The sequence below is a fragment of the Pezoporus flaviventris genome, unplaced genomic scaffold, assembly GCF_033815535.1.
Source record: "Pezoporus flaviventris isolate CSIRO_AGI_PZ_B2104156 unplaced genomic scaffold, CSIRO_AGI_Pfla_v1 ptg000002l, whole genome shotgun sequence".
In the NCBI taxonomy this organism is placed as follows: Eukaryota; Metazoa; Chordata; class Aves; order Psittaciformes; family Psittacidae; genus Pezoporus; species Pezoporus flaviventris.
Window position 1 is genome coordinate 8,298,909 of NW_026892550.1, and position 24,308 is coordinate 8,323,216.

The 24,308-nt window shown below is 41.6% G+C and overlaps 1 protein-coding gene across 3 annotated transcripts in view; it reads left to right on the forward strand.

Moving 5' to 3' along the window:
* Window positions 1-904: 904 nt before the first annotated feature.
* AFAP1 (actin filament associated protein 1) overlaps window positions 905-24,308 on the forward strand; it is a 120,440-nt gene continuing 97,036 nt past the window's right edge. For 2 of the 3 annotated variants that reach the window (XM_061468411.1, XM_061468429.1), the window contains exon 1: window positions 905-1,040. The gene's annotated coding sequence lies outside the window, so the exon portion shown is untranslated. Of the gene's footprint in view, window positions 1,041-5,976; window positions 5,995-24,308 lie in introns of those variants that run through there. The other variant, XM_061468420.1, reaches the window with a different exon arrangement.

Sequence of the window (24,308 nt, forward strand, 5' to 3'; positions counted from 1 at the left end):
CTGTTAGACTTGAAGTAAAAGAGAAGATGCTCTAACACCCGGCTGGACTAAATTTGAAGAAATATCATTGCCTTCATTAACCTTCTTCCTTCATCAACATTCCCCTGTGACCTCAGTTTTCTGATTTCTATATGGACGAAAAACAAAATAAATGCGTGAACTTATCCCATTTGGAACATGTTTACACACCTTGTCCATGTGCAAGTTTGCACTGGTTTAACCTGCAACTTTGTTAAAAACTGAAACCTGCTTTAAGGTCTTGGGGGATACTTTTAATCAATATAAACCTTAATCAGCATAAACTGCCTCAACTTGCGCTCTTGATTTAAATCTGCCTTTTATCAAGCTAACCAAAGATGATGGAACCTGGTTTTAAATCCATGTTGGGTCTGTGCATGTTGGATCTGTTTACGCTATTTCAACAGAAGGGCTTAAGTTGTGATTTTAGATAAATGGCAACATGCTTCAATAAGAGGTGGCACATCACAGACACCCTGCAGTAGATGATTCTATGCTCAGTGTGCTCATGTTCCGCGCTGTGGGTTCTTCCCCCACAGCTGAGCGTCAGGGTGACAGCATCTCTTGGGTATAAATGGGAAGGGGACGGGCTGCACTGAAACTCCTGTTACGGTATCACAATATTTCAACATTTGCTCCGGGAAGAAGCCTCCATCCACCAAAGATGCTTTACTCGGGGGCAGGAACCCATGTCTGACCTGCCAGCATCTGCCTCGCTAGGGGCACCTCGATTCACCTGCCTGTTCCCGGGGGATGCCGTACACACCTGCCCTGCCCCAGGGGTCTGCCGCACCCCGACCCCCCCCCCCCCGGGATGCTGCGAACCCCTCCATTCCCCCTTTGTTCCGCTGGCTCCGCCCCGAGGGGCGGTGGGACCGGACGGGAGGAGGTGCCGGTCCCGCCCCTCCCGCCCCCGGCGGGGCGCGGCGCTGTGGTGGCTGCGCCCCGCGGCTCTGCGCTGCGCGGCCGGAGCTGCGCGGAGCCCGCTGTGAGCCGACAGCCGCGGCAGGACAGCCCTAAAGGTAGGAGGGCTCCCGCGGCCCCGCAGCATCTCTTCCCAGCTCCGCGGGCGAGGAGGGTTAAAGAGGGGGAAGAAAGAGGGAGGGGAAGGGCTGGATCAAGAAAAGGTCTTTTTCTACCTTTTCCGCCGCTGCTCCGGGCAGCCTCACGTTAGGAAAGGTGAGGGCTTACTGGAAAAAGCCTAAAAAGCAAAAAAGCCTCGCTCGTTTTCTTGGCCGGGAGCAGCACATGGAAAAAGCTGCGCGGGAGCCGAAGCATCAGGCGACGGCAGCTCCCTTCGGCTTCCCCCGGGCTCTGGCAGCGCTGCACGGTGCTGCCCGTGCCCGGGCTTGATAGAACAGAAATCCGACTGAGATCCTCTGGGCTGAAACCCTCTGTTTGCCATCCCGAAACTCGCATCCCTTCCCGGGGAAAGGCACCAGCCTGGAAACCGAGCTGCTGCTTTGTACAGCTGGGAGTTTCATTATTCTCTGCCTTTTTAGGGTGGGAAGAGATGGTCTCTTTCCAGCCTTTGCCATTTGAACCCGTTTCATCGTAGCCGAGAGACTGCATCATGTTACAGTCTCTGTGTTCAGTAAGGGCAAAGGCGAAAAGAACCATCCTTCCAGATTTATCCCATTGGCTTCCCGGTCTGATCCCCTCCTTTTTATTTCCTGTTTAACCGAGAGGTTAAAACTAAAAAGCAGCCTGCGATTGGTAGCCGGTGGTTAAGATCACAGCGACGTATTTTGATTTCTTCCACTGAGGGGTTTTTGGAAGCTCGATTTTAACTTTGTTCGTTCTGTGCGCGTTGTGTCTCGTGTGTGTGGGATAGCGAAAACTTGCCAAAGATTTAGCCGGTAGGAAAATAACAGGCGGCAAAAAAGCCTGATAAACAGCCAAAAGCAGACGTTGCTTTATAAACTGCAAGCTCTGGAGCTGGAGGAGGCGAATGGATTCAGGCAGGCATCTCTTGGAAACCGAGGCGTTCACCTGCCCAGAAAGGCAGTGTAGATGAATGAGTGCAGCTTCTGAAAGGCAAGACAAGGCAGATGTCAGGAGCAGAGAAGTATTTAGCTAATCTGTCCTCTGGATCCTATATGATCAGTTTGATGCAAACACTTGGTGTGTCTGTGCCTGTTTTATTTATCATACCCTTGCAGTGACTGATCTTTTCAGCTGAGATCTGGCTATAAAACAATACGTCTCAAAGCCCAAAAGATCTAGTTAAATATTGTACTGCAGTCCGGGGCTTTCTAAGCCAACTGATTCTGCTGTTCTTTGTGCAGTTCTTTGTTTTGTTCCATGGGAAAACGGCTTGCTTTGGCCCTCAGTGGTGTTTTTCATAACTAGCATCTCACCCTTGCAGGTGCTCTGTCTCTGTCTGCTCCAAGTGTTACAGGGACACCTTTTTCTTTCATGAAAATAGCAGTATTTTGAAGTTCTTTTTCTCTCCTTCTCCAGGAAGGGTGGGTGAGTGCAGAGGCACACGGGAACAGCTTGGCAGCCAGATGGATCCATCCATCAGTGCTCTCCTATATGGGTACTTGGTACCCTTCCATCATCCTTTATGCCTCCTGGTGGTTTCCGTGGGAAGAGCTAGACAATTACTTTCTTTTGAACAATCCATTATCCTTTTGAAAGTGGGGTGGAAGAGGTACGAATCCTACATTAGAGCCAGAGGGAGATCTGTCCTGTCTCTCTGGGGCTATAGGGCACCAGATGGGCTTAAGAACAATTTGAAATGGTTTCTGAAAATAAGCATCTGCAGTTTTCTTTGTGTGTCTGGACACCCAGCGATGACAGTGACAAGCCTGTGCTCAGAACAATGAGCCGATACTCACTGCCTTTGGTGATATATGGCACTATTTGGTGTTTCCCAGGAAATATATCAGCAAAATTCAAAGTATTATGTGTTGTTCCTGGGTCTCATGAAGATTTTTACAGGAAGGGATTTGGAGGACCTGAGGGGTTGAAACTGCAGTGTTTCTTGAAGCAGTATCAACAAGGAGGGGTAACATCCAAAGGCACTTTCACACACTGTTTTAAAATCTTAGTCTTAGTGAGGTTTTTCATTTTTATCTCCTGAAGCTCTCAAAATTGAAAGGATGCTGTCAGATACATAAAAATAATAAAATAACTCTCAGTGGGAGCAGGCTGTGTTTGATACACATATGACTTAATTGTGCTGTTCTTTTTAGTGGTACAAAGAGAACCTGCTGTAGGGTCAGACCAGGAATTGTCTTGCCCTGCTGCTCACTGTAGATTTCTATAAGACATTACCCCATGATGAAGTGCCAGCTGTTCAGGACTGATTTATGCAATCTGGAGTTGACTGATTTAATTTCTGTCCATTTTCAGAAGTTTCCTGTCCGATGCGACAGTCAATGGGAGAATGATATCCAGGATCCTGCCTGGTGAATGGCATTGTTCCAAGCTGCGCTCTTTGTTTTGTGAGGAGGGGGCGAGGAGAAGGAGGAATAGGAGTGCTTTATATTCATTAGCAAGAGATCTCTTGTTGAAGTGGGAGGGTGGGATGCAAGGACTTGTGCTTCCAAACCCCTGTACAGTTTAGTTCACTCTATGTTATTATGGTTTTAGTCACACCAAACCCTGCTGTGTCAGCTTTTCAAAGAATTTATACATCCCTTCCAGTTATGCAATTCAACTTGTTTTAGATGTGGATGACACCTAGCTACTGGTATGACCCTGATTTTCCTCTGATTCATCAGTTTATTGATCGTGTTTCATCTGGGACAGGAATTGTCTGTTTGGGCTGGGCAGGTGAGTTTGTTACTCAGTAGGTATTGTTCCAGGTTAATATATGCTAATACAAAAAGTTCTTCCAGTTGAACTCTAATAGTCAAATCAACAAAAATAACACTAGAAAAATGGAAGTCAACCAAAGGACTAAGAGTTACTGTGAACTCTGAACCAGGACTGAAAAAGCTCAGTCTTGAAGGTACTCCTGTTCTACATCTATTAAGGTTATCTACTGAAGTTTATGAGGAGGAGCTTTTCTACTATGAAGCATCCTGAGCTGGCCTTAGAGCAAACTTATGTTTTTAATATCACACCACATGTCTTTTTGGGAAGTGCCTGTATAAAGCAGTACAAAGAATAGTCTGTCAACACTATGAACAGGTAGGAAAACTATGAGCAGGTATGAGCAACAGTTGGACCACACCTACCCCTCTATGTAGTGTTAGGGTGGTGAGGCACTGGAATGGGTTGGCCAGGGAGGTTGTGAATGCTCCATCCCTGGCGGTGTTCAAGGCCAGGTTGGACGAAGCCTTGGGTGAGATGGTTTAGGGTGAGGTGTCCCTGCCCATGGCAGGGGGGTTGGAACTTGATGATCTTAAGGTCCTTTCCAACCCTAACTATTCTGTGATTCTATGTGAAGGTTTTGCATTTGTGTTACATATGCAGCAGCACTGTAAAATGCTATGTATAGATTAAATGATAAATTAATAATTAGTATTATTAATTAAAATTAGATTAATTGTTCTTACTCTCTGATTATAAGTTAATTCTTGATTCTCTAGGTCATGAGATGCTTGCTGATGCTAATAACGCTGATGAGTAGTATTGCAGGAACATAATTGGAGTTTGTGGAAAGGGAGATATCCCTTAGCAGGTAACAAACTTTTTGGGACATAAGCCCTATTTTCTAGAATATGGCAAAACCTGAAATCCTGAACGGCGGGAAACCAGAATTGTCTGCCATCCATCACCCCTCTGCCACCTTAACAGAAAGCTGGTCATGATGTATGGGGCTTAGTGAGGTTTGGCTGCTCGAGGTTGCTGAGCACCCTTAACACACAGCAATGTCCAAATGAGTTGATGGTGATCTCCTCTCTTAGAGCAGCCTTGGGAGAATACACCGTGCTGTGAAAGGATGAATCAATATCTGTTGTATATTTTACATCAAGAAATCAAGGAAAGAATCCCTTAAGAGGCCTTTGTGGATGGATTTAATTTTGTATCTTTTCTTTATGTGTAGTGGTATCTTAAAAGTTGATGGTGTATGTTTGGCAGTAAAATAAGCAAAACTGCATAGGACGGTCTTCTTTAAATCTCTTTCCTAAATTGAAGAAAATGAACATTTGGAAAAAAAAAGCAGTGCATTATTCCTTTCATGGTGACATGGTGGTGGGATTTTTTAACTGTCTGGGGGATTTCTGCTGCCAGCATCTCACTGCTGTCATGTATTTTTTGAGCTGTGTGATATAAAGGCTGTCTTTCTCTAGGACAGATGTTGGTAATGGCCTTATTGTGCCAAAATCTTTATGAGTACAAAATGCTGAATAAAAGTATTTCCATACATTAATAATAAGTACCAGAAAAGAGTACACAAGTGGTTTCAAATTTAGTCTGTAATGTAGCTGATGTCTCAAAGATAACAGCATTTTACCCCCAAGAAATACAGCACTGTGTATGTGAGGTAATTGCTATGAGTCGCAGTAAATATATATTATTCATTAGGGGACTGTCATTATATGATGTTTGTGAATTCCCCAAAGTCTCTTATCACTGTCCTAATGGCATCTCAACTTTTTTATGGAAAACAAGATTTTGGTGGCCTGCTTGACTAACTGATGTTTTGTCTTGCTGAATTTGTCCTAAGTTGGTAGTCACTTTTAATCAGCATGCATGTTTGGTTCATTTAAAATGAACAAACTTTGGAGTATAAATTCATGTATTCACATTATCAGATAGGGTCCTTCACACAGAGTATGTAGTGGTATGTTACCTCCGAAGAAGCAAATAGTAGAAGTTATTTAATATGTTTCTTTCATGCTAAACTACTGTACAATGTCTTCAGATGTATAAAGGCTCAATATTTGGCCAGCTGCTGTGGGTGGACTTTTTTTTGTCCATTCAAGTATGTTTAATTATCGATTTGAAACTTACCTGGTCTCTTATCGGTTACACATGTGCATGGCATTCCTGTTCAAAACTGGAAGAGAAGGCAAGGTAAGGAGGGATTTTCCCTGTTATTAGCAATTAGCAGATCCAGATTCTATTTTGCTGTACCATTTCTTACCCAGAGCAGCTGCAAGGAGAGAATTACAGTGTGACCTTCACAGCATTTCCTAGAGCCGTCATCAATCAGATCTGGCAGGAGCTTTATCGCCTCTATCAGTGTGGCTCATAAGCCACATGCTGTCTAGTCTGGGGAAAAAAACAAGCAAACAATGGGAGCTACTGTAGGTTTTGTTTAAAATAAAACAACCAGGAGTGAGCTTTTCCCATATGTGCCAGCTTTGCAGGCAGATTTCAATTTTACCGTGTGCTGTTTGGCTGATTAATAAAATACGCCAATTGTAAAGCAGTAGAAGAGATTTCCACTTGGTCTCAATGGCATTGGCACATCATTCACAAGCTGTTGCAGCTTCAGCCTTTCGCAGTTGATGCTCTCCAGTTTCTTTCTACTCCTCAGCATTATTTTTACTAAGAAGGAGTTGATGCGGTTGGATTGGTGTAGGTGTTTTCTGCACATACAAGTGTTAGGGAATAAAAAAGTGTTTTCAGACTTCTCTGTTTCTCATGTGAAATAACATAGCTTTCTCAGTTTGCTATTTTTGTAGGAAGGTATGTGCCTTCGCAGCCTGTTCTAGAGCTCGTTTGGAGTCAAGTTTATAATGTAGTGTCCAAGGTCAACCGATCAACTGCAGCATCTCATTTTTAAACACGCAAAACATTATTAACACCTTGTGTTTTGTTTGTTTTGTGTTTGGTTGGTTTTCCCTACTGACCTTCTGGTTTTGGAGTTTTACTGAAATTTAAAACATTTTGTGTTCTTTCATTTTTATGGGCTTTTTCATTGTTACACCAAGTTCACTGCTGTTTTCCAAGTCATTTGCTTTCTTTTTCTAGCAGCTTTTCTAATAGCTTTTCCTTTTCTTAGCTGTGGTAAGTACAACTTTCCAAGGCTCAGTACAGTGACAGGTTGTCCCTTCATGCCTGGCTTCCCTGCAGGAAGCTGGGACCCTTGCAGCAAAGTCCTAGCTAACAGGTAGATGGGAGAGCAAGAAGCAGTGGGACAGGCAGAATTGCTAATGTGTAATTCTAACATGGGCATACATTTTTGTATATATGATATATACAGATATATATGTAGATACAGATAGATATATAGAAAGCGTGTATAGGTATAGGTCATATATATTACAGCTGCCTTTGTCACACAGGTTTTCTGAGAAAAATGGCTAATTGCTAATAAGTGTGTATTTACTGTTATACTATCAAGCAAAATGTTAAGGCCCTAAGCCTCAAACTGGTAATGTTGATGGCCAACTGCAGGCTATGATCTATAATTCTAGTGAATTTTAATCAGCCAGTTCTTGGTGGAAGCTGCTTTGGTATCAGATTTGGGCAAGGAAGCTTGAAATGCTGTAAGAAATGTGTGATAGCAGGTGCAAGGAGAATGCTCATAAAATGTGAAATACATTTAGCAAAATGATTATCTACTCTCAGGAAAAAAAAAATCATGTGAATTGGCTAACTGGCTATGGAAAGACTGACTTTTGTGGCTTTCCTCTGTGTGTGCTCTGTCAGTTTGAGAGATTTTATGGCTCCAGCTGCTAACTGGCATTAGGCAGGGTAGTGGCTGCAGCTCTCAGCCCCTGCCCTAGAGACCATCAAACCTGAGGGAAAAGGAACCTGCCCAAAACAATGCTTCATGTCATACGTCTTCAGATACCGGGGCTGCCCCTGAGGATGTTGGCAGCTGAGGGGTAAGGTTTGACACACATCCTTGGATGTATTCTATGGTGTTGTCAGCTGCTGTGTGCCAGTGGTGCCTGTCCTCACTGTTGATTGGGCATCAGCCCCTGGGTCTGAGCCCAGCATCTCTGCCTGAGCAGGGGATGATAGGGCTAGGAGAGGCTGCAACTCTGGACCACAAGCTCCACCAGCCAGGCACCACAGCTGTACAACTGCTTGGTAGAGGGGTTTTGAGAGACTAAAGGCATAAACAGTCCCACTACATCAGGAGAATGAGGAAGGGAGGGAAAGCTGCCAGCAGGAATCAGCCTCAGGACCTCAGTCTTGTGTCTGTGTTTGGGGGCGCCTGCTTCATGAGGAAGGAGCAAACCAGCTGGCTGCCTGCTGCTGGCATAGACTGAAGGAAAGGACATCATTTCAGCCCTGCAATCGGGGTGGGCCACAATGGGGAAATGATAAAATGGCAGGAGTTGAAAACAAGATAATGTAGAAGGCAAAGTCGTTAGATAAGAAGCAGGACTGCTGAGTGTCACTGGAGCAGCAGTGGCCAAGAGCTGAGGTACAGAGGAGCCACTCTTTGATGCTGTTCTGCCACTGAAGCTTAGCATAGATCAAACCAAAAGAAATTGGCCTTGTGGAGAGTGGGATTTATTCTTGTAAGCCAACTCCATGCTAGGGAATAGAGTGAAATACTTAATGGATGTGTCGCTGGCTGTAGGAGATACAGATGGAAGAAAATAAAGACCTGAAAATGTTAGGACCAAACTGATTTTCAACTTTGATTTTAACACACAGTATCAAAAAAACACCCTTTGGAAAAGATTTACTTGTTGGAGTGGGGAAAAAAAATATTCAGGCTGAGAAGCTTCTGTGAAAACAGAGAGTTCTTCTTGCTTGATCCCTTTATGTGTGTTTGCCGTTAGAACCAGGAAAAGCTGTGAGTCTCCTCGGACAGGGGATGATGGGTGCATGGTGAGTCCTTCAGGAAGAGCTGAAAGGAGACAGAGGCTAGGTCAGGCCACGGCATTTTGTTTTGAGCTTAACGGGAATGAAATCCACCCTGGAGAGTCTTGGGGAAAATTCTGGATGAGGACCAGTATGAATAATGCTGCGTGCAGATGGGTGGGACCCCACCTGGTTACAAAACCAGTCCTATTTCCAAGGTTAGTGTCTCGGGCTGAAAAAAGGGACATTTAAGAAGTAAGGTCTCATTTAAAAGGAAAAAAAACCAAACAAAATAAAACCCTGAAAGTCTCTCACTTCAGAAATTAAAGAAAACAAGCCCCTGAACATGCGGAGAGCTGAAAGCACGCACCAAGAACTTCAGATAAACAAAACAAGTGTCCTCTGGGGAAAGGAAGAGCTGTTCCCTCTCTGGGAAAGTTTGTCTGTTCCTGTGGCTTGTGAGCTTCTCATCTTCTCTGGGACTTTCTGCTGTCCTTGGTTCACTTTTTGCAGCTTCTCGGTCTCCTGCACTTCTTTCCCTGGAGCTCAGAGAAGTATTTATGCAAACACTCGGCTTTGAATAAATGAATCATCTTATTTGATGTTGGTGAGATTACCGCTAGGGGTGTTTATGCTGGTCTGCTGAACGGGAGCCCCTGCGGACAGGAGTCAGCCTGGGAGGTGTATAAGTGTGCTGACCCCAAATCAGCCATTCGGCCCCCAGAAGGAGCCCTCTCACTGACCTCTGCTGCTGTGACCTGAAGCTACCAAGGCACCTTCCCCCTGTGACAAACATATTCCAAGCCCGATCCCAGAGCTGGTCTGGATCAAACTATATCCACTGAGCCAAAAAGGCACAACAATTAATTTTAGCCTGTCTCAAGTCCCAGTTAGTCTCTCGGCGACTGCTGTTCCTGTCTGTCTGTCTGCAGTGACTGAGCCTCACAGCCTCTCAGCACTGCAATTCCCTTCACATCCTTTTGGATCTTCTCCTTTGTTATTGTTTACAAAATGCCGTCTGGATTTTGCATATGTGGAAAACCTTACTGAGAGCTGTCACCTCTTCGACCTTATCTTCTCCAGATCTCACTTTTTTCTGTCCTTTTGCTTATAGTTACTACAAGTAGTTACTATGTAACTTTTAAAAGTACTTGGAGTCTTAAAAATAAGCTATACTGAAGGCTTCCCTGTAAACAGTAGCTCTCTCCAACCCAAGGGCAAGTACAGGTGCGTGTTAAAAGCTCATTTTACTGACTTCCCCGAGGAAACAGCTGAAAAATTGGTTAAATTACAAGGAAAGTAAAAGCTGTCTTGAAGAGGTATGATGTTAGGGGATTTTTAGACTTCTTCAACCCATTTCAACTCCTTCAACCTCTTTTTCCTACCACAGTAATATCTTTTTAAGCAGTATGGGACTAGCTCTGCTGTACTTGCACTTGGGGATTCCTTTCTGGTTTATGGTCAGCACATCTGCAGGCTCCAAGATCTAAGTGCAAACTCAGATTGCCCTGAAGTTTATTGTACTTTATGAGAGCAAAGGGTGAAATCCATCTTTGAAACTTGGGGTCATTTGGGCTAGGTTTCCTGACATACCAGTCCTTACAAAAACCCAGCTGTTCTGGGGTTGTCATTCTGCCAGCTTTAAAGAAAAACAACCAAATAAAGAATACTCTGCCAAATAGGGATCAAACCTTAGCTTGGTGTGAGTGTGCTTGAAGTAGTCTCACTCTTTGCGTTTACACTAGTGAAGTTCTTCTTTCCCTTCAGAGAGTGAAGCAGTATTTAGGAAATAGTCCACCCCTTTCCCCGTACATGACTGTAGGGAAGGACTGCTTCCTACTGAGCTCTGGGTGCTTTTCTCTGTGAGTTAGGATCTGGATAACCCCAGAGCAAGATGTAAATGTAATTATGTGAAAGTAAAGATACGTGAAATGAAGATATGCAGCTTTCCTAAGTGTGCCTGCAGAGCTGTTCTTGCCAGGAGGCATCACCTGGATGGTTCAGTCAACCAGCTGAGCCAGGACCAAAGCTGCCCAGAGACAACATATCAAGAATGTGGTCTTGCTCATGTTATAGCTTGAGCGATATATATAACCAAAGAAGTGTGTGACCTTACAGCAGGTTGTTATCCGTGACTTACAGAGCACTTGGAACACCCTAGAGCAGCTCTTTACATGCTAATAACTCATAAAGAATTAATGACTTTATTCAACATCTTTGTCACTGACATGGACAGTGGGATTGAGTGCGCCCTCAGCAAGTTTGCCGATGACACCAAGCTGTGTGGTTCGGTTGATACCCTGGAGGGAAGGAATGCCATCCAGAGGGACCTTGACACACTTGTGAGGTGGGCTGATGCCAACCTCATGAAGTGTAACCATGCCAAGTGCAAGGTCCTACACCTGGGTCGGAGCAATCCCAGGCACAGCTACAGGTTGGGCAGAGAAGAGATTCAGAGCAGCCCTGTGGAGAAGGACTTGGGGGTGTTGGTTGATGAGAAAATGAACATGAGCCACCTTCAGTGTGCGCTCGCAGCCCAGAAAGCCAACTGTATCCTGGGCTGCATCAAAAGGAGCGTGACCAGGAGGTCGAAGGAGGTGATCCTGCCCCTCTACTCTGCTCTTGTGAGACCTCACCTGGAGCATTGTGTGCAGTTCTGGTGTCCTCAACATAGAAAGGACATGGAACTGTTGGAACAAGTCCAGAGAAGGGCCATGAGGATGATCATGGGACTGGAGCACCTCCTGTATGAAGACAGGCTGAGAAAGTTGGGGCTGTTCAGCCTGGAGAAGAGAAGGCTGCGTGGAGACCTCATAGCAGCCTTCCAGTATCTGAAGGGGGCCTATAGGGATGCTGGGGAGGGACTCTTCATTAGGGACTGTAGTGATAGGACAAGGGGTAACAGGTTAAACAGGCGAAGTTTAGGTTGGATATAAGGAGGAAATTCTTTCCTGTTAGGGTGGTGAGGCACTGGAATGGGTTGGCCAGGGAGGTTGTGAATGCTCCATTCCTGGCAGTGTTCAAGGCCAGGTTGGACAGGGCTTTGGGCAACATGGTTTAGTGAGAGGTGTCCCTGCCCATGGCAGGGGGGGTGGAACTTGATGATCTTAAGGTCCTTTCCAACCCTAGCTATTCTATGATTCTATGACTTCATGGGATGGGACAGGGAGTAGGAACTGGAAATGGCAGATCCTCAGGGTGTGGAGGGAAGGAAAGAACTGACTTAGTCTGCATGAATGCTTGTAAAATAATGAAGTTGTAAGAATTTTGGTAAACTGGTCATCTCTCTCATCAGCCCTGGTAGTGCCTCAGGAGTCCCAGGATTTCAGTATAAAGCCATAATCTTTGCTTTAATAAAGTGCATAGGAGAGAGAGAGAAGTGTGCAACAATCCTATAGCATCTTTTCCCTTTTTTGCTGTAGTCTCCCCTGGTTTATATGCTTTCATCTTAACTCGTGCAACCCAAGTGACTTTAGGAACTCTGGGATAACCAAGCATTTATCTACTTTACCTGGAAACTGAAGTTTTGGAGTAAAGGTAGGTGTTATATCCAGAAGGACGTTTGTCACACCACTTTTGAACTGCAGATTACAGGGGCTAGCTCACCTGCCCCTTCTGTCAAGTAATCTATAGAGCAAACATCTCACTCTCCTTTTTTACAGCTCTGGACTCCTTACATGAGCAGTGTCACGTAATGCTATACTATTTACTATTAAAATTACAGGCTGCACTTATCTCCTGATCAGCCAGTGGAGAGCAGCCGTGCAAATTATCCTGCTGATGTGAGATGTGCTGGGACTTTCCATACATACGTGCGCCTTTCTTTGATTGCATTCATTAGAGTCAGCTATAGGCCATGATGGCCAGCCTAGATCACTTATCACTTCACTTCATTACAGTTGTATGCCAAAATAATCCTTCCCCTATTCAGTTCAGCTGCACCCCATGCAATGAAGCAGTTAAAAGTATGTGTATAATTCTAGAAGGCTCTTATCAGCTCTGGGAGTGGTGGAATGAAGCATGGTTGTGTGTGTACCATAGCACTTCACAGGGTGATTTTGCTACAGTCAATAATAAAGAGCATTTTTGCACTGTTCAGAAAAGCACAAAATAATATTGAGCACCTGTACCTTGTGATAAAAGTCTGTCAGTGTGTAACTGCCTGAAAGCAGACAACGGACATGACAAGATTTTTCCTTGGGTTGAAGAAATTGTTATTAGTGGCCTAATTCTCCATAATTGTGATTATTGAACTTTTTCCAAGGTAACCCTACCTAGGAAATGTTAAATTCCTTTTGTCATAATTTCTTTATTAAAATGAGAATTTCTTCCCAGTGAGATTTTTGTAAGGAGGAGACAGACTCTCTGTGTTCACCCATGGAAGTTGTCCAAAGCACAAGGGGGGTAAATGCCATTTCAAACTGTTAAGAACCGAATGATAAAAGCCACCTGGAAAAATAAACATTCAGTGTTTGCTGATTGCACTATGAAGTACATTTTCCTGTGGAATTAATATTTTTACTGTACTAGACCTTATAAAGCATTTAATAATATTATCAATTTTTAATTTGGCTTTATAATTAAAGTTATGCTTCTTTCTTCCTGTGCTTAAGAAATAGCATCCATGCCTACAGTGACTCTTCCTCTGCCTGCAGCAAGCAATTTTTTTGTCATTGACTAATAAGAGAAAGGGACTTGGGACCCTAATAATAGGACTGCTGGGAAATCACAGAATGCCAGCAGAGAGCCCTTTGAATGAGAATTTTCATTGTCTGCTGCCATTATCTTGTTTTGCATTCAGCATGTCTGCTGGCTTGTGACTAGTGGTGAAGATTACTCGAACATGGGCTTCTGAGGGTACCATTATTTTCCTTTTTTATCTGATCGTACCATGGAATTATGTTACTGAATTCAAATTTGACAGTGGTAGACTGTGTGTCCTGGATGATTAAAAGCTTCGTCAGCATAAAGTTGCATGTTCTTTAATTTAAGGATCAGAAGGCCGCATCTTATCTCTTCCAAGTGTGAAGGCTAAGAAATAGCTTTATTAAGCTAGCTAAACAACTGTAAAATATATATTGAGACTAGCAAAGGGATTGACTTGGGTAGTTTTGTATTGCTGTAGCTTTTTTATCTTCCCAGAGGCTTTTTTTTTACATTTCTCCTATGTGCACCCATTTGTGGAGTCTTTCAAGGAAAGAATTGTGCGTTGCGTAGGTAAATAGTAAATAATGTGTCACTAGTCTTTTGCTGTATTGGTATTATAGGATTTTTCTTAAGATATTTGTTAGGTCAGTTTCTAGATTAAAAATATTAACTTCTGAAGGGAAAATTTAAAGTGGAGTATTGATTTCAATTCTAAGTGTCTGTGCTTCAAAGAACTTGCCCCAAGACACAACAACAACAGAATAGTGTTGTTTAGAGAAGGGTATGTTTGCCTGCTTTTCAAAGTCACTTTAAATGTAAGCATGCCAGAAATTTTAATATTTGAATAAATTTGGGGCAAAAAAAAAAATCCTCTGAGGATTTACCCAACAATAATAAAAACTTCCAACAGCTTTTCTAAGTCACCAGTGTCTGAGTGATTACTTTTTTTTTTTTTATAATGTGGAATGAATAACTTATGTACAGGCACTGAAAGAACCCAGGGCATTGTACCCACCCAATTTGTTCAGTATCTTGGGGTAGATTCACAAGTTTTCTGGTAGAAATCTGACTGGAACTGTGTTTGTTTAAAATGTGACTCTGGTCCTTTCCACACACTATCACAACATTACATTTTTTATCTATTTTCCCTGAACCAGAGTGGATTTTCTACACTAAAACATCCCAAATACATGACTACTTTGCCTATTTAGCCATGCCTTTTGAACCTGGAATGGTTTTCAAATGGACAGAAGTGCAAGAGCTTGCTTGCATGAAACTATGTAAGGATTAAACAGGGGAAGTTTAGATTGGATATAAGGAGAAAGTTCTTTACTGTAAGGGTTGTGAGGCACTGGAATGAGTTACCCAAGGAAGCTGTGAATGCTTCATCCCTGGCGATGTTCAAGGCCAGGTTGGACAGAGCCTTGGGTGACATGGTTTAGTGTGAGGTGTCCCTGCCCATGGCAGGGGGATTGGAACTAGATGATCTTAAGGTCCTTTCCAACCCTAACTATTCTATGATTCTACGATTGTGATTGATAACTGCTTTTGCAAATGATCATCCATCAACATCTCCTCATACAAGGCACTTTACAGTGTAGGATGAGCTTAATCTACCTGCATCATCCGAAGATGACAATATTTCTGTTGGACTTAGAAAACATTAAGCTATTTTGTCTCCACAGTGAAATCACTTCACTTTTAAATATCCTCCCCCAAATAATGATATTCATTATTATTTATATTTGTGCTTGTTCTTAAGCAAAAGCCTGCTCCAGACTGAAGGTTTTTTGGACTTGGCATTCATTCATTGCATCAAAAGACTGTGGTTAGAAATTATGTAGGGGATTTCATTTCAGCTTCCTTTCAATCACTGTCCTTCAAAGATGAAATGCAACTTGACACGTGCAACCAAAGGCAAAGCGAAGCAGAGGGCAACCAACTTAGACGTTGATTGAAGAAGACAAAGATTTCAAATAGTAACATGATTTGTAAAATAAATGCATTGATCCTTTTCTACATCAGGTGTAGAAGAGCATTAATGGGATATAGAAGAGTAGTGATGGGTCATATATAACTGCATTATTCAGTGTAATTCAAGGGCTGGAGCTAAATTGACATGACTGAACTGGTGTTGATAGGTTAGGAAAAGCAAAGGTACTGAGTGCAGGGCAAAACCCTGCCCTTTTTATCCATGGGACTTGAGGGAATAGGCATACTGTTTGTTAAAATGATTTTCATTATGTTTGTGGTGGCTTGTCGCATTGGCTGTTCTTGATACATGGCTGACAGCTATGAGCTAGAAGTGCTTACTTTCCCTCCTCCCTTCTCTTGAGACAGTGGGATGAAATCTTTCCTTTGAGCATCAAATGTTTTTTTTTTGTATGTTATGTTTTTCACACCATGTTTTTGAGACTGGGAGAAAAGATCCTTGGTGAGGTTGTGACAGAAGGAAGCCAAGCTTAGATTGAAACGAGAATGCATTTTCATGAAGTAATGTTACATTTACTAATCTTGAAGATTAGCATTTGGAAATGTGCTTTTGAATTGAGGAGAAACTGTTTGTTTTAATCTATTCACTTCTAAATTAGGACTCAACTATTGGTACTTGCAAGGCACTAAGAAAGCACTCACTTGGACCATCTGTATTGAAAAATGGGAATATGAAGCTAAGTGTCATATGTTCACAAGTCCTGTCTGTCCCTGGTTCTTGTAGCAGCAGCCTCGTGCATGCTGAGTCAGAAACCCAGGAGTCTATGTAAGCTCCACTGTGGCTCCCAATGGTGCCACTTAATATGCACTTCAGAAGATGTAGGTCTAGATATTTCTTCTATTTTCAGTAAAACTGGTTAAGCACACATAAAGGATGACATTAAAATGGTAAGTAATAATATTACTATTAAATATATATGTGAATGTAACGTGACTACTCAAACAACTTTCTAACTACATTTAAATAGCTTTACTGTAATGAGGAGGGTCCTTTTCACTTTTGTTTTAGTAAACATGGGATCAGATTTTCAAATTAAAGGCATGTGAAAGCTGATAGGCACTTAGAGTGGCATACATCCTGCCAGACTCAAGCCACACACAGGAGAGTAGGTTTACATCTGAACTCCTTCCCAGTAGACTTTCTTTACAATCAGGGGATAGAAATCTGCTTCTCTAGAACGTAATTAAACTGATCTGTTCTAGATGTCTATTTTAGGAAGCCTAAATTTCTTCATTGACTGTGCATTGAGCCTAGGGCAACTAGCTGAGATACAGATGACACCATTGTAAGCAAAGGAATGTCACCTCTAAAGCCCAAATGGGCTGCCTCCCTACTTTCAACCCTATAAAATGAGTAAGTCTTCTGAAGTAAAAGAATTTATTCAAGAGGCTTAAAACAAGATGATCATTCTTTGGATTTGCATATATAGGTGGATTATTTGTAGTCTTAATTTGGGTTTACTCAGTGCTCACAGAAAAATCTGTCATGATGTCTGCATGGCTACTTCAATGCTTTGAAGGCTCATGGGACTCAGTGAAAACATCCTTGAAACAGAGACTGGAAATGCAGGATTGATGGCTGAGACAGATTCTTGGAATTTTAGTTTTATGATATGAAATACTTAGTGGTGTATTTCTGGGCATCGCTGTATAATTTTAGTTCTCTGCTTTATGAGTAATTTGCCATATTGGTCTCCTATAAGATCATTTATATATCAAATACTGGTTCATTCAACTGTGAGATTTTTATTTAGACTGCTGTGCTCAGTGCCTTACTAATTAAGGTATCTTGCATTTGCTGAGATTTGACTGAGGTTCTTAAATTTAAAAAACAATAAATGTTTTTCTTTATTACCGCTGTTGAAAATTAAAAAGAAAATTGTGCTGTCGGTCACAGAAAAACATGTTCTGAAGACAGGAGAAGTGAAAAAGAAAGTGACTGTATAGAGGTTTGGGAGTTATCATATGGGAAACTGCAGCTAGAATTTGGGAAAATGTTGTTGCTTGTGTCCTTGGAAAAGGTGCACATTAGAGGCCATCATTTCTGGGAAGCGGGAAGCGTCTGGGTATAGCCGATCATCTACTAATCCATTTAAGCATGAACTGTACATCTGAGTAATGTCAGGAATTTGGGATTTTTGAAGGGAAGTCCAAACCAGTGGCTTGAATTTATTGCCAAAACCTGATTTTTTTGTAAATATACTTGAGATTTGGACAAGATATGTAGGTACACATGATTGAGAAATATGGCTTTCTTTAGCAGAAATCCATATATAAAGTATTGTATTGCAGGCTGATCTCCTAAAATGCTGTTATTTAACTAAACTTTGATTTGTTTTGGTTTTTATTGTATACCATATTATATTGCATATTAAATGCATTATATATTATATATATTTATCATTCTCAGGTAGTTCAGTAGAGCAATAATTTCCATATCATTTGCTGAGGAGATTTACATTGAGATGGCTGGAAACTAAACATGCAACAGCACTCAAACAACTCCATCGGGAAAAGAACACCTATAAAAATAAGGGTTTACCCATGTGACCCAATCAAGCAAAGTTCTTTACACATGCATGTGTTCCCATTGAAACCATTGGGAGAATTCAGAGACTTAAACCTGTGTATTATCATACCAGAAGGTCAAATAAAACTGCAACCATACAAGGTGCAAAGCAGCTTGTGATGCTCCTTCATCCTGGGGCTAACTTCACCCCTAAGGCAGTGTACATAACCCATGTTCTGTATATTTTTTTTTCCTGTTGACATTTATTTACTGGTATCAGCTTTTGACTGACTTCTGTTGCTGTTTAAGTCTTAAAAATAGTTCAAAGACTTAAAACCAGTTGAAGCTGTTTTTATAAAGAATGTAGTTCTTCACCACTGCTTCAGGCTGAATAATTGCTATCTGGCTGCATCTCACTTGTATTACCTACTGTAGGTGACCTCCCACAGAGATTCATTATTGTTTGAAACATGATGATTATTGCTGTATTGTTTTACCTAAATATTTTTTCTTGAAAGAAAGAGATAAGTTAAATATTATTAAGAGCTGGAGAGGTAAAGGATTTATTAGAAAGTGCTATTCATAAACACATCACATACACTCAAGTGTAGACCACCACATGGTTGCTGTTTAGTTTAGGCAAGCATGCATTTACATGTTCTTTACAAGGGCTTATGATATGTTCAGCAGCTGGAGTTTATGTTAACATTCCATATTAACCAGAAAGGCAAGATGGAGCTAAATGAAGGCATCAAGCCTTGGTAGGTATCTCTGTGCTTTCCCAAAAACTGTATCCAGATCCCTAGCAAAACACCACAAGTTGCTACATATGTTGGTAGGAAGAGATCTATTGTAGGTATTTACACAACCCTCCTTATCTTACTATCTACAGAACTACTGATATCTCTTATAAAGACCTTATATGCAACAAAATTTATAGGACTGGGCAAGGATTAAGAATTTAAGTGCAAGGAACAGTCTTCTGGAGGTGCCTCCCTTTCACTATTGGCTTTGCTTTGGAAGACTCTGGGTTATACCTGCAGCCATATAGCATATAAGTGCTACTACCTGTTTGCCTCATAAGAATATTAACAATTACTATTTGGATAGGATTCCTTGTCTTAAAACTTACTTGCAACTAGTTGTCTCCCTGGGAAGCAGTGAGGTCTGAACTATAATCTAGTAAAGTGTATTGCAAATGTATTTCTGGGATAAAAGCAGCCTACATCAAGAGAGCACAGGCTCTCAGTTTCAAAAGGGTGGAAACAGCTAAACTTTTTTTCTTCAAGCAGCCTCACTTGCTGACTATAAATATATTTGGGGAGAATTGGCTCCAGCTTCTTAATAGATGACTAGCTGGTTCCCATCAATCCGCCCCTTTCTGTTGCTATCCCACTATCAGTGTCCCATAGAATATGTATATACATACATGTGTATGTGTATATATATAAAATATATATATACTCCAGGTGCTTTTCTTGGGTCAGTGGAGGATGGCTGAGAGAAGCTATGCTGTGAAATGACACTCAAATCTATGTCTACCTTTACACTGCACTGCCCTACCCCTGATTCATAACCCCCAAATTTATGAATTGGGATAACTGTGTCATAGGAAAGATATTACTTAAACTGTTAGGAACAGCTGGTCTTGTATACGAATGCATTTGTGTGTAGTCTGCATGCATTTATACTGCGTAACAGACATCCGTAGATAAGCAACTAGAAATATAATATCATATGTAACCCATGGCAGGGGAATTCTGAAAGGCTTCAGGAGGGATTTCTTCCTGTCACTTCAGCTACATTTCCATTTTATCATATGCAGGAAGCACCAAAGCTTTCCGCCTTTCCATATTACATTCATTTGCCATGCTGCTTGTGGATTCCAAAACCTTGCCAGGAGGTACTTCAAAAATTGCTGACTTCTCTTGGTTGTTACATGTCAGCACAAATAGTTTCATTAAATTAATCTTACCGTGTCAGATTATGTAGGCATTTTCCATTATTATTGCTTCTGTAAGTGTTGAATAATATGGTTGAACCATACTTCTGGGAAAAAAGTGTGTAGTGGGAACTGTATTATACTCAGTTTCACCTGGAGAACAATGTTCTGAGAGTTAAAGTGCACCAAGAAATGAAGTAGGTTGCTTTGAAATGTTAAGATGCGCATAACTGTGTACATTCCTCCTTTACAACATTTGCTTATCCAGTATCATTCTCTTCTGTTTAATTATCAGGAAAAAAGCACAAGGTAAAAAGGATTAAAAGTAAAGGGTAGGTGTGGTAGCCCACTGGTTCATTATTCCTGTAAAAACGTCCAAACAACAAAACAACCCTTTACTGATTTTGTATTTATTGACCTTAAGGCAAATTTCAGAAGGGAAAGCAAACAATGTCCCTAGTGTAAACCACAAAATGCTACTGAACTGTTTAATGTGTGTAGAAATATCCAGAATGAACTTTACTGCTCTTTGCATGGTGCTTTGTAGTCTTTAAAAGCACAGAGCAGCATTGTTATCAGAGCAGCTAATGCTTTCCACAGAGATGCAGGAAAACACCCCTGCTAGGAATGCACTGCCCCAGGGAGGAGAAAGCTAAATGTGAGCTATTTGCAGCTATTGCTTTCATTTGAAAATAATTATAACGTTTAGGCTATTGGTGACATTGCCTCTGGTAATTTCAGCAGTTCAGAGTGTCTGAGTATATTTCACATATAATCCACAGAAGCATTTTGCATATGTGTTTAATAAATACCATTTTTTACCTCCAGGTGTTTTCCTACAGTATGGTCTATGCAGCCCAAAATTTCTATGTTTAAGTCATGCGTGCTCCAAGAAGCTGAGTTACTGCATAATAGAAGCATGTTTGTTTTTGCTTCCACATAGCCACTGAGTCCCAGTCCCACTTAAACAAATGAAACCCCATTGGAATAGGGACTTTTCTCTGAGGAGCTCGGGGTGAGATGCAACTTTCCTGCCATACCCCAAGTGCCTGACCCAGGAGACTGAGATGCTTTCTCCCACCACTTGCCTCCCAATAGCTGTCATGTTTCTACCCACAGCAGCATGAGGAAAGTCATTTATGTTCATGTATATTTGTGTGTGTGAACACACATATATGCATATACATAGGCATAGACCTTGCACAGTGGTCCCTTCCAGTGTTAACCGTTGTGTGGTATCTACAGCAGAGACTGTTTCACAATGACTTTAAATGTAAATGTATACTGCTACTAAAAGACATGATTGAGCTCATCCTTCCTTGCACATGCCCTGCCTAGGCAAGAGCAGAAGCTCTTGCAGGCATACGGTGAGCTGGCTCTGTGCCCTCTCTGGCTCACCCCATGGCCCCAAAATGCTGGTGTTGGCCTAAAGAAAGGCATGAAATGAGGGATCAGAGACATTAAAGCACCCTGTGAACATCTTGGAAGGGAGGTGGGGGAAGTTGAAAGAGCATCAACAGAAGGGATTTTTTATATTCACTTGTGCATGTCATCCTCTCACACAGTGTGTTAACTGCTGACAATCTAAAGAGAAGTAGGTGAATACCTTTAGAATTTAAACTCTTATTAATGTCAAAATCACCTTTTTCTGACTTTCCTAGGTATATTATTTGGATGATATGTCACAGTCGATGTCTAAATAACTGCTACTCCTTGACAAGCATCAGACAGATTCCTTATGAACTTGATTTCTTCCTACTTAAACAGCACTTAGCATGATTAGATCTTAACCATTAATGAGAAACACTTATTTCCTGTGAAAATCATGTCATATGATAAACTAAGAAGAGGAGAGTCTTAGGAAAAGGTGTTACTTGAGGCTCTTCACAGACTTGTTTGCTGATAAGCCTTTCAAACCCTGCTATATTAAGATCTCTAGTGCACCCTTCATGACCAGCTGAAGTTAATACTACCCATGCATGGCTAAACTACTTGTGATTTAGCTCCTGACCTGCTGTGATGTTTAAATAATACTAACCAGAAATAGGGATCTTCTGCATTAATATGACTCTTTCAGCCACAGTGCTCATCAGCTGAAGTAAGACAGGTGTCACTTCCATGTGTGAGACAGAAGGAGAGTTATAGCCTTGGCAGTCGTGCCAGTGTGCCTCCAAAACCTCGGAGATTTGTGTCATCCTTTTGAGATGAGCTTATTTTGAAGGGCCTGTATAATGCCTAGTTCTGTAAATATTCTGCCTCTTTTTTCTCCTGCTGGAACCCTTGTAACAATTCAGGATAGACAGAAAAGAGCCTATAACTTATTATCTCCAATCCAGAATTAGGCTTTGTTATGTGTTCACTTCTTTACTACATATCTTTACTACATATCTTTACAAACTACTACATATGAAGAAAGCAGTGTTTCTTCATCATAACCTTTAATACCATTAAAGGATAAGGGCAGTTGGGCTATGTACGCATTGTCACTATTAATACTTCAGACAGACACAGGCTGTTTTTCTAATTAAAATGGTGTGCAGTAATATCAGGAGGTGATAGATTATGTCATGTTCTTTCCCCCATATGTGCTGACACTGTTACTCAAACATTGCTTAAACAGAAAAGTAGCAAGTCCAGGCTGAAAGCTCTTCTGGACTCCTAAGCACTTTATTTGTATCATTCATTTGCAATTCTTCCTATTTCCATCATTTTGCTTCTCATTAAACTGATTTTTGTAACATGGAGGAGGTCTTCTTCAAAATCTTGGCATGTGGGAAGGGGTCTTGACCTGGAGCAAAGTAGTTTCCTCAGACAGCTGCCAGTTGGGATGTTTGCAGCACTTTTGACATCTTGTCTCATGCCAAGATGACAATAAGATTTATTATTCTAGGCAATTAGGGTGAGTTTTTCCCACTTGATTTTCATCTTTGATGTGACAAATTTGGTGATGAAGCCCTGAAGACTTCTTTTTTGTTACTTATCCAGAGCCCGAAGGCCAGTACCACCATAATATGTTATCCCTGCTCCTTCCCTCCCTGTGTTTATGTAATAGAAACAATTTAAGTTACAAGTAAGTGGTACCTTTCATTTTGTTGGCTTACCTGTAACAAGAATATAACAACTGTACGCTCTACAAGATGTGCAGATGTGACAGCCGCGTCTTGGCCAAGTCTGGGGGACTGATGTCATACTTTTGCCAGAAAAATAAGTAAACATTTTATTGGGAGTGTTGTTTGGAAGAGATGGGAAGTAGTCCCTTGGGCACAGATAACCTTAGGAAGGCCTCAGCTGGAGCAGTGTGTCATGTGGGGAGCTGCACGTGAGGGATAATCTGTACTGATGAAGAGATTTCAGAAGTAAGCAGCAGGAATAATCAGAAGGCTGGAAGATGCAACCTGTGAGAGGTCGGTGATGGAATTTCAGTTGCTTAGCAGAGAGAACACTGAAGGGAGGCATGATAGTAGTCTTCAAATATGTTAAGGCTGTTACAAAGAGATAGAGAATGTGTTCCCCTTGTCTTCTCTGGACAGAACCAGAAAAAATGGGCTTAAAACACAGCAAAGGACACTGATAGTGCATGTTAGAAACACTCGTTTCTTATGTTAACAGTGATTGGAAGTTGCCAGCAGAAGCCAAAGGCTGAACTGACTTCCATGAAGAATGAAATATGTATAACTGATATCACCTTGGATGAGAATGATGAACATCACTTCCTCAATGTTTCTTTCAGCCATATTATTTGACTGAGCAAGAACTCTTTAGGTTGTATTTGTTCCCATATTTTCCTAACCTTCTCCTATCCAAAAGATCTATTTTCTGCTGTTTTTTTAATAATAACTTTCCTCAGGCTAATACTTAATAATGTCTTAGCAAAGTTGACTTGAACATAGCAAAGATCATTTTTCATGAGGGTAAGATTGGATTTCTTGGCTGCTCTCTTCAGAGAGTGACCTGACAGCTTCTGTTTCCCCATCTTGAATAGAGTCTGATGGTCATACAGTAATGCAATATGGTTTTGACATCTTAAAGAAAGCTTTAACTGCTAAATACCATTGCTTCAGTTTCATATCCTTAGTTCTGTTTTCTCACATCACAGTCTCATGTTCACCTAAAGCGTTTCCATATAATTTCATATTTAGAATTATTCTGTCCTTTTTTCTTTTCTTCTTTTATTGTGTTGAAATTGAATTGTGCAATTCTTAGTAAAACTGACATACTCATCTTTGATAGCAGTTGCAGGATTAGTTGCTTTGTCAGCTCTTCTCAACAATAATACCTTCCCTTTCCACCCCTCCCATTTGCCTCTGAAACAGGCAGAAATTAAAGCTGACCATCTGATGAAGCTGCTGTCAGGCTGGGACACACTTACTCTCCCCTTCTTTCAGTTTTTAGCAGCTGGCACTTCTCACTCTCTGATGAGAATACATCATTATAACGAGTCAGCCCACCACTCACTCTTACGAGATGCAGCCTCTGAGAGATATGACTGAGCAGACGACAGCCTGCTCAAAGTAATGTACACACAAC